Here is a 10,688-nt window from a genome sequence, read left to right as displayed (position 1 = left end):
TCGGACTTCTTGTTTATCAAGGGCTATCGTGGATGGGTTAAGTCCACATAAGGTTCTTTCTTATGCCTTGAGGCCAAGGACTTTTAACTGATCAAATTTACATGCCCGAGGGCTTAGAACTTAGATCTGGTTTGAACAATGAAGATATATTCAAATAATATCCAAGCACTAAGAGATTCTTTTAATAGTCATCTTACTAGAAATAACTTGAATACAACTGGAAGTATACAACATATTGCTAGGCTAATGAATGAAAAGACAAAAACAAAGAAGGTCGGGCAAGGTTTAACCTTGTCGGGCAAGCCTGGTCGTCTTGCAGGTTCCTATCTTTGTGGCTTATCAAGGGTCTGAGAGCTTTTAGGGAGAGGTAAGGAGAGGAGTTTTACAAAGAGAAATCGATACTACATCAAGGTTGAACAGGGTAACAGAGCTATTACAAGGGTTTGAGTGAAGGCTTGTCCCGAGAGGGATGAAGGCTTGGGCTGACTACAGCTTCGTTCTGAAGGCAAATCTGGCTTTGAGCAGAGTTTGTACTTGCATTTGTTTGTTTGTTTGAGTGTCCTTAATCCTGATTTCTCTTTCTTCTTTTATAGACAACTCAGCTTGGCCTCTTGTAGCAGCAGCCTTGCCCGAATGCAACTTCAGAGGCAGTGACTCATCAGCTATATTACTTGTTCTGCCATTATAAAGTACTTTATAGGCTGTATAGCTGGTCAGTCTATACCACTTGGCTTTTGGGTAGGTGAGCAAGTGGTCTTCATGAGCTGCACCAAGTCAGAGAAGCCTCTTTTCTGCTTTCTGGGCTTTGGCTAGGCTTAGACCGACTGTTCCTTTAGGCATCCCTTTGGGCCAACCCCTTTCCTGAGCCCAAAGTTCAAGTTTTGATCCAAACACCCTCGGCACAAGATGTTCCTTGTCTTGATGATGTAGTAAAAGGTGAGTACTTCGGAAAAATCCAGGCAGCCGTCGCGGTTGCGATCCAATTTTTCGAAGAAGCTAGGGTCGTTGACAATCCAGTTGTAGCCGCTTTGCTGTAGAAATTCGTAAAGTTCGGACAAGCTGATTCGGCCGTCATTGTTTGTGTCCATGGATTGGAAGAAGGACCATGCGAACTGTTGAAGTTCTGGAGTGCCATGGCAATAGTATGCTAAAGCAGCTGCATGTAGTGCTTCCATTTCCATATAGAACAGTACACCTAAGCTGCTTAATTGCTCTCGGTTCCCTTATATATATTTTTCTTTTTTGGTTATACAATAAGTACTCAAACTAGTGGTACTGACTAAGTCTTATGTTTAAATTAAGCCAAATTGTTGGTAGACATATCATCATATATACTAAACGTGAGTTTCCCCCAACCTGTAGATCACCAGTGTCCGGACGGAAATGCCACTGGTTTTTTCTTTGCTTTGCCCTTTAGCTGCCCGTTTTACACACTTAAATGCCTATTTTGCCCCTTATTTCCACGCGTGGGTCGTCTTTTGTTTGTGTGGTTTGCTTCCGTTTTGTTCACCTTACCTTTCTATTTGGATTTTTTTGTATCTCGCACGCTTTTGCTTTTCTCCATCTTGCTCTCGCTCTCTCCATCTTTGATCCTCTGTTTTGTTGGGTAAAAAATCGGGTTACATCGTTTTATCCTCATTTTGTGATCATCTGGGAAAGAATGTCACGGTGTTGTTCTCTGTTATCATCTGCGATCCCGGAGTTGGAACTGCCTTTCCGGCAAATTTTTGTCGGTTTAGCGGCACCGCAGTTTCAGATTGTTGTCCAAGAAGTTGAATTCAACTCAAGTATGTTCTCAAATAGTTGTATGTAAGTTTTTGTTTCTGATTTGTGGTGTTTGGAGAAAACCCTAACAATTTTGTTTTATGGTGAGTTGTAGTGTTCTGTTCAAAATTTGTTCGTATTTTGTGATTCTCTTCCTCTGCTGAGAAGTTTGTGAAATCGCACGGGTTGGAACGCCACTATTGGTTTGGGTATGCTCTCTGTGACTCCACTTTTGCTTGATTCTATTTTCCTTTCTTATTTGGATCAATGGAATTTTGGGTTTTCGTTTTTATGTTTAATTTTCTATAATTTTATTTGGCTCTGTTTGCGGTTGAGGGTAGTTGGAAGAAAAACATGTATTCTGTAATCCATTGCAAACCCAGATGGACCGAGGATGCAGAGGAGATCCGGTTCCCTTTTTTTTACTTCTAAAAGCATATTTACTTTTGGTTGTATTGGACTCACTGAGATTCTTAGGAGAAGAATGTTTGCTTTCAGAATTAGAATTCTGTGATTTATTATAACACTGCCTAGAGCAAGGATGTAAAGCAGATTCACTTTCGTTCTTTTCATAGCCAAAACCAAGCTAACTTTTGGTTCTATTGGACTCCCTAGGACCCCTAGGAGAAAAACATTTAGTTTCTGATTAAGTGTTGCTCAATCCATTAGAACACCACCTATAGCCAAGTGTGTCAAATTCAAGCACCTTCGGTCATTTGTTTACAAGAAAATTGTTAGAAAATAAATCTAAATTCAATCTTTTAGACAAGCTTTTGAGTTTGGAGTGCAGGCTAGGTAGCTCAATGTTTTGTTGTTTGAATTGTTTCGTCCTATGTAATCCATTTATAAAGTGTAAAATCTCAAGCACAGTTTCTATTTTTTTAATCAATTATTCTCTATGGTGTTTCGTGTGTGAGGACACATGCTTATTCTCAGTGGTATTCTAATTTGTTTAGTTGGCTATAGAATAAGTTTTTTTTGTTTTTTAAAAATGAATTATCCTGAAATTAACTCTCTAACAAGTGATGCATGAAATGAATTGGTGTATTATTGTATATGGAATGACATGAAGACTGAATTGGAGTTATGTAATTTGTGATTTTTGTTGTTCGTCTTGCTGACATTTTTGTTAATTTTGTACCACTCTGTGTAGCAACGGTATCACCATTGCCACCCAACTGACCCAATTGGTTGTAGTTCAATTACTGTTCTTGGAGGGAGGTAAAGCTATTATCTTTTTGTACAAAGTGTTGGTTTTTTTTATTTGGGTGCTATATTTTGTGTTTTTTTCACTGTTGGTTTAGCCTATATCGAATTGATATATAGATCTTTGTACAAAATTCTCATATTGATGGTTCATTGATCTCTTTGTAATAACCATATATTAACCTTGTATTCTGGAGAACTAAACATTGAACCATAAATAGTCAATATATAAGTATTACATAATCAATAAACAATCAATCTATACGAGGACACTATCTTATCATGCTTCTTCAAAAATTAGTGTCTAATTTGAAAAGCTCAGGAAGAATTTTTTCTTTTGAGCAAAGTCCATCTACTAATCTAGATTTCTCAATTGATTGAAGGAAACATATGGTAAACACTCTATACTTTAGGCCAAATACATTATTGAATCACTTTTCTCTTCAGGGATGCAATGAAAGATGATGTGAGGACTTGCGATGATGGAGTTGTATAGCTATTTTGTTGCATATATAGGGAATGATCAACTAGGGATGTGAGATCACATACTATTATACTCGGGTTAATTTTTTGAAAAGTTGATTGTATAGCTCTTTTGTTCCATCCTTTTGTTATGCTCTTATATAAACAAATTAACATAATTCATCATGGCGCTATATAAATTAGATTATTAATCTGTTTCTGCATTTCTTTGTTGATGATTTCTATTATTACCAATTTTCCATCTTTTCCAAGTAGGTTTTTGTGAAGAGTTATTATGATTAACTTCCTTTCTACAATTTTTGTCTTCTATTATTTTCTATTATGTAATTAAAATATCATGTCCTGCTAAAAAAATGATGTCATTGTTGATGACCCGCAGCATCGTGCGGGCATTACTGCTAGTTAATTCTAATTAACTGTTAATATACAAGTGTTGCTGTTTGTGCCACATTTACTCATCACATTGTTGATCAACTACCTAATACAAACAAGTCCTCCATAGAATTATTGATCACATTGATAAGTGAAGTCCAAATAGAATTACTCAGCTTTATTATCTTTGATTTTATTGGTACTCCGAAAATCTTATTTTGCTCTCAAATGTATATTGTTATTTTAAAATATATAAAGTATAAAGTGCATGATGAAAATTTGGAGTACTAATAAAAATATCACTTTAAGCTCAAATTCGTGCATATAATGACACACCCCGACCAGAGTCGAGGCATGCTGGCCATCACCCGAAGGTGACACAACCAAAAGTGTAAGTGATGCAAAAATGTGAATAAATTAAAACCAAAACTAGAACTAATTTAAACTAATAAAGTGAGTGCGCAGTAGTGGGTGGAACCCATAGAATACAAATGTTCAGAGCATAGATGACAAATAGTGCAGTTGAAACTAGTTAAGTACTTAATACACAACAGGATAAGTTCCTACACTTAAATAGGGATATGTCAGAATCGTCGGTTAATCCTCGTACGTCACAAAGTAATTCAGCTATCTAAGACCTGGAGGGTCGAAAAATAGAAGGGTGAGTGGGCAAAAACAAAAGTTTATAAAATCCATTTATTTTCTGAACATACTAACCTCTCGTTACAAAACATGTATAGTTTTTAGAAAATCATACTACGTATATGTATGAAATCAAATGCAAATCAACATTAAATCAAGAAGTATGCCACATCACAATATCTCAACAGTAATATAAATAAAATCAAGTGATCAATTAATCTATACTAGCACACAAGTCGGAGTCGCCTAATGCGACTTATACGACTAACCTGATGCTCATCATTCTATGCTAGCACATGAGTTGGAGTCACCTAATGCAACCTGTACGACATGATTGTGTGTAATCATAATATACGCTTTAGTGCTACCAACGTAATCTAACTTTCTATCTAAAACAGTGTTTCCAACACTGAATAATTAATAAACACGTGTACAAATCTACCTGTTGTTTACGTACTTTAACTGCGCGTAACTTTTTCGTTATCTATCCGATTTGGGTCTAATTCGCGCTCACACGATCGTAACAATGAGTACTAATTAATTACGATAACGAGAAAAATAATTTAAAGTCGAATAACCACGTCCACATCACTTTGCCAACAAGGGAATAAATGTCAATTTACACACGCGAGAGGAAAATTACATAGAAAATTAGGGACGGGTCGTCACATATAAGATGAACCTACAAATTTTAAGGGGGTTACGCAATGTGAGAGAGAGATGCAGAAGGACATGAACAACCGGTTGCATGGTAGAATTATAGGAAAGTACATGACATTAATATCCTATATATCAAAAATGATATTCTTATCATTTATTTCTATCATCATTTTTACCATTTCTTAAATAGAGATGAGACCCACAAATGTTGGTAGACCCTACCTTTATTAGAAAAATGATACATATAGATAATAAATTTAACTGTACTCTATATCTATAATTATAAAGGGAGAAAACAAAAATGATGAAGCTTTCATAAACCCAAAATAGCCCTTCTCCCATTCGGATTTCAAAAGAAAAACAAATGTACAAAGATAAAAGAAAGGTTTGTTTTATTGGCACCTCACACATTGATGAATACACCCCACATAAAATATTAATATCAAATGCCTTATATGCCTAATATGAAATTACTTATATACCCTAATTCTTATTTTTCTCAATACTTTTGTTTTTGGGTTATTCTAATCATCCATTTCTGAAAATTTGCCAATAATTTCATCTGGGTTTTGTTCAAATTGATTAAAAACCCCTCTTTTTTTAGGAATTTTGGTGTTGGATATGTGGGGTTCTGTAAAAAAACGGTGACAATAAATCTGGGGTTTTTGCATGCACCGTGTATTGGACCATGTTAATGGAGTATTCATGCACACGAAAAAGACATGCCCTCAACCTCTTTTCCTAGAAGCTGTTCGATGTGATCCAACCCACTTGGAAAACAATATGGGAGAGCAAGATGGCTTCTCTCAAAGTATGGGTTTTCAGGACACCTTGAGATGAGCAGCTTCTTAGTGTATTGGACCATGATAATGGAATAAGAGTTGCATTTCTCGTTTCAAAATTGGTTTCTCCTCGAATATGCTCTAATATGATAGCAAGTGGGGTGTGAGGATAATTTAGGGAAGAAAATGAGGTGTAATCAACGACATAAAGGGTGCTAATAAAAAAAACCTAAAAGAAAACACCCAAAGACCATGAGTGGTTAGTAAGTTTATTATTTATTGCTTTGCCTTTTTGTTTTCTGGTTTATTTTCAAATAAAACAATAAATAACAAAATAAAAAAAAGTCGATTGTCACATGCTTGGTCGTCTTCGAGACTAGTATATTATATACCAAATCAGAGTCATTCTTCTTGGTCGTCTCGAAGACAAAGACTACGGGAGAAAGACCAAGACTTATAAGCTGGCCTGGTCCTGCAGGTACGTTGGTTCGCGAATCGCAATACAGAGTAACGTTTTGTAGGGAGTCACAACGAAAGTACAAGGAAGCACAATAAAATTTACTACTAAATAATTAAGCTGTTTCATGGCAAGTTGGCGACGTGCATGAACTGCATCAAGTCAACTTGATCCAGCCAACAGTGGCGGCGTTGGGAGTGTGGCAATGTGACACGCCCTGAATTTCTAGGCGCCAAAATTTTTCATCTTCCTACGTCCTCAGTTTAAATAATATGATTTGTTCCAAAAAAAAAAAAAAAACTAAACAGAAATATCATCATCTTATAATCTATACTATAATTGATTAAGTGGAGCTTATATGTACTAATTTTTCACTTTTCTCTTGCAATGAAAAAACCTATATATTACTTTTTTTCACTTTTCACTAACAATAAAGACTTAACTCATGTATTATTTCTTGACTTTTTAGCTAAAATGGTTCATGAGATTTGCATAACTCATCACTTTGGTCCTTGATATTTGAAATCAATAGAAGTTGTTCCTGAATTTGTCCACCATGAATCATTTTTATCATTTCATGAAAAATTATATTAAATAAGGACCAAAATGACAAAATTATGCTTAATTTAAAAAACAATGGGTTAAATGATTTGACAAAAATTGAGGGTATGTTTGTCATTTTAGACTTATTTAATAAAGATTTTTCATGGAAAGACCAAAATGATTGATGGTGGACAAACTCAAAGATTACTTCTATTGATTTCAAATCTTAGGGACCAAAATGATGAGTTATGCAAATCTCATGATCCATTTTCTCTAATAATAAGGTAAGCTCGTTGAATCCTCCTCATCCTTGGAACTAAAAAAAACAAAAAAAAGACTTTGAACTCTCTTCGTCTTCTTCTTTGTCTCCATTTCCAGCTTCTCTCCATCACCTTTTTCTTTACCCCCTACCAGATAGGTACCCCCTGGCAGCGTCCCCTATGGGGCCGCATCTCCACGAGCCTTGAACACAAGTGAAGACGAAAGAAGGTCTACTTCTTTTTCAGAGTTGAAAAAGCACCTTATTTCTTTTACAAATACAAATGTATTTCCGTATCTCTCTTTTAGACGTGCTCTCTTTTTCATGGATGGATCCTAAATCGTAATTTTATGGCACTTAGAGATTATTCAATTAGTAAGAGTGAGATGCTGATTTCAATTAAGTTTGAATATTGATTGTTGAATTCTGTATGAATATATTGTTCAAAAAATTATTATCTTTCAAATAAGAACCTTTTTAATAAATTAGCACAAGACTCTCAAAATGTCAAAGACGCCCTGCCAATCAACTCCTTGTGTTTCTCACGTATGTTTAATCAAGCATACGCTGCTCTTATGGTGTACAAAACTAAATAAGTAAAATTGTTTATATAGGTTAAATCTCTAATTTAATCGAATGAGAATTTTTTTGTGTGTACTGATAATACTTTAATGTATTATAATATAAGTGGAGGACATAATTGATATGTTTTATTTTTAAAATCTATTAATACAAAAAAATCGTATAAATAATGCAAAGTAAATATACATGCTATATTAGTTGGATAATAATACCCTGTGATAGTATTTCCAATGCACCAGGAAAATGAGGGGCAAACAAGACTAAAATGCCGTACCCACTAAGGGGATAAACAACCCCCTATGTTTATCTCATCCCTTCAGTTTTCAAGTATGTCATATTGAAAATCTATGAGATTCGAGAAAAATTCTTCCATGCTACGTAGCATTAAATGTTACAAGCATTGGATGATCTAGATTAGTTTGGATTATTACTTTTGTTGTTGTCCTGTGAATACATACCATCTAATACTCATAACATTTAATGCCATGTCGCTTTCAAAGTTGAACCCGAGATCCACATACTTTTTCATTCCTTTGGTTGTTTATATCAGGAAAAAAAAAAACGAACATAAAAATGAATGAAACTCCTTGCAAATTCATTCATTGTTGTAAATACACATGCCCTTACGGGAGTAGATATTATTTACCCACTCTTCTTGACATCGGAATAATGTTTTGCCTATGTGGTTCAAGCAGAACTTGTTTGCCTACTATTTTACATCTTCTCTTGGAGATGCTCTTAGATTTTTAAACTATCACAATTTCAAGTTGTTTGATATCTAAAATACGAGTCTAATTAATATTTTTTTAGTAATACTATATAGATGCACAAAATTTACCACATTTTTGTTGCTGTCTTTAATAAGTACGGATCTCACCAGTAGCGAAGCTAGAAATTATTGAGGAGGTGGGGGGGTGTGACATTTAAAAATTAAAAGCGTAAAAGGTTAAAAATTCGTAGACAACCAAATCCTTTTACATAATAGACTATATTAATGTCGTTATAATTTATCAAAACAAACAAGTTCCAATTGCTGCCGACTAGGTTTTGACACACCCCAACCCGGAAAGTCCACCTGGACTTCGAATCGAGCTGTGTTGGCCGACACCTGGAGGGTGGCGAAGCCATAATGAGTAGTAATGTGGAAAATGTGAGTAAATTAAACCTAAAAGTGCCTAAATATAAGAGTGCACTGGTGAGTAGGAATGAACCCATTTCACACGTGACGTCAGAGCATAAGTAAAGTATAGTAAAGTAGGATGAGAATTATACCATTGAAGGTAATCTCCAATACCAAGATTTGCCAAGAATCCTCGTCAATATGAAAGCTCAGCTACTAAAACTTGGAGGGGCGAAAAAACAAGGGTGAGTGGGCCTAAAAATAAAGCTTTATAAAAACCTTTTTGAAAGCTTTATAACCACTCGGCATAAAACAAGTATAGATTCCAAATTATACATACTATGTATAGTATAAAAAATGCTTACCGTGGCTAGCAGTATTTCAAGGATGCCAAACGTCATAACTTTCATAAATAAATACTTGATGTCCGTAATCACATATTTTCGCGTAAATGAACATATCATATCAAGTGCTCATCGACACGTGCTAACACACGAATTCATGCAGAGGTAATCTGACATGAACATGATTGGGTGTAACAATGACATACGCTCTAGTACTACAATCACGTGAAGACTGGCGCTATGCACAACAGATACGAGTCTTAATTGCCTATAGCAATCTAGGACAGGACTGACACCTACAATGGATCCAAAGTGAGCATACAATGCGATGTGCACATACATGCGAAAGCCTAGCCCTGGCCTGGGCGAGTACTAACACCGATGCAGTAAATGATGAGCAGATAACATAAATGTAGTCATGCCACAGTGACTCGAAAACTCTAGTCAACATCACATTATTCATGAACATAAATATAATTACGGCAACCCCTTATAGTAAGCTTACCTAAGCATCCCGTAGGATTATTTCATATTTTCCCAACCACAATGCATTTCTTATAAACATCATTTTAATCATGGCAATCACGTAGAGAATTTATTTATAAATGTATATGTGGAAACTAACCAATATATATATATATATATATTTATATATATCAGAGAAAAGACCCACTCACAGATCATGTCGTCAAGTCGAACCCGTTCGAACTAAGAAAGCTGGAGTCATCGATAATAAATGCACCTAAGCATAATATTAGGACCCATTAGTAAAACACCACTAAAAAATTTAAATTTGGGAAAATGGAGTGCGAATTTGGAATTAGGGCGTTGAAATAAGCTAAGGAGGGTCCTTGACAAATTTTGTAAAAGGTCATTGAGAAAGTCAATGGTCAACCCTAAAAAGTCAACAGAGACGCTGAGCTAGTCAATTACATTAAAACTTTGGAATTTCATTAAATAGATGTCAAAAGGGGACCTAGGATGCCAAAATTAGCCTATGAGGGTTTCCAAGAAAATTTCGAAAAATCAACATAAGGAATATTTCAAGAATATTCCAGGAATATTCTCAGCCCATTTGGAAATTGGGCTGAGTTGGAGCATTGGCCCAAGGGTTTTGGGCTGGTTGGGCTAAAGGTTTTGGACCGGATTTTGGGCTTAGGCCTTTTTTTTCCTTTTTTTTCCTGAACCGGGTTGGGTTTGACCCGTTTGGGCTCGCGAGTCACCAGACCCATGAAGAAGAAAATCGGAAATCCCCCCCTTTTTCGATCAATTGCAATTCTCTTCTAAACCTAGGCATATCGTATACCAAAATAAAGATTAGAGAACAAGGATTCAAACCATACCAATAGTTTCCTCAACTGTGGCTGGAGCTCATTGAAAAAGAGCTAGAAAGCTGCCAGATCCCTCATCGAAAAACTGGGTTTGTTACTCTCGGGTATTTATGCGTCCAAACAACATTAAAACATCTCAAAAA

At 35.5% G+C, this 10,688-nt stretch overlaps 1 long non-coding RNA gene across 1 annotated transcript; it reads left to right on the top strand.

The window, feature by feature from the left end:
- The first annotated feature begins 1,527 nt into the window (after positions 1-1,527).
- LOC126597427 (uncharacterized) lies at positions 1,528-3,656 on the top strand. Its single transcript, XR_007614245.1, has 4 exons — positions 1,528-1,787; positions 1,880-1,973; positions 2,918-2,985; positions 3,418-3,656. It is a non-coding gene; the product is annotated as an uncharacterized LOC126597427 (long non-coding RNA).
- The last annotated feature ends 7,032 nt before the right edge of the window (positions 3,657-10,688 follow it).

This window comes from Malus sylvestris, chromosome 13, assembly GCF_916048215.2.
Source record: "Malus sylvestris chromosome 13, drMalSylv7.2, whole genome shotgun sequence".
Lineage (NCBI taxonomy): Eukaryota > Viridiplantae > Streptophyta > Magnoliopsida > Rosales > Rosaceae > Malus > Malus sylvestris.
This window is presented reverse-complemented; position numbering and strand designations above follow the sequence as displayed.